This window comes from Penaeus monodon, chromosome 15 (genome assembly GCF_015228065.2).
Source record: "Penaeus monodon isolate SGIC_2016 chromosome 15, NSTDA_Pmon_1, whole genome shotgun sequence".
In the NCBI taxonomy this organism is placed as follows: domain Eukaryota; kingdom Metazoa; phylum Arthropoda; class Malacostraca; order Decapoda; family Penaeidae; genus Penaeus; species Penaeus monodon.
Genome location: NC_051400.1, coordinates 18,931,331 through 18,931,800, shown reverse-complemented (window position 1 = coordinate 18,931,800; position 470 = coordinate 18,931,331). Strand labels below are relative to the sequence as shown.

At 38.1% G+C, this 470-nt stretch overlaps 1 long non-coding RNA gene across 1 annotated transcript in view; it reads left to right on the top strand.

Annotated features, from left to right (window-relative positions):
• The window catches only part of LOC119582122, a 7,774-nt gene extending 7,423 nt beyond the window's left edge, over positions 1-351 (top strand). Inside the window, exon 2 of the long non-coding RNA XR_005229618.1 lies at positions 108-351. This is a non-coding gene — a long non-coding RNA (uncharacterized LOC119582122). The remainder of the gene's footprint in view (positions 1-107) is intronic.
• Positions 352-470: the final 119 nt, after the last annotated feature.

The following is a 470-nucleotide window of genomic DNA, read 5'->3' as shown; positions in this document are numbered from 1 at the left end:
TCATTCATTACAGGAGTGAGATGTTACAGTAAGCATGATAACTGAATATAAATGAACCACATCTGAACAAACCTTTCCTCATTCTATCATCCCATAACTTATTCCAGGCGTCTGATCCATCAAAGCGAGTGAAACTCTACTTCAAAGTCTTCAGAGTGTGGAGTCCTAGTTACGTGGCCCTGAACCCTTCCGGTGACGCCTACTATGACAGCAATGTGGTTGTCCTGCAGAACACCGTGAGCATAAGGCATTACGAGTCCGTCGGGGATGACTTCAGGATTTATTTCCATAATGAAGTCTCAACATTTGGCTTTAAAATATACTACAAACAAGTGATTTGAAAAAAAAAAACACTATGAAACCTGACTCTGATCTCCTGAGAAAAGAAAGAACTCATTTCGTCGAAATGTGTATAATTAGTTAATAGGGAAGAGATATCAAAAAATATATTTTACTCTCCATATTATGTG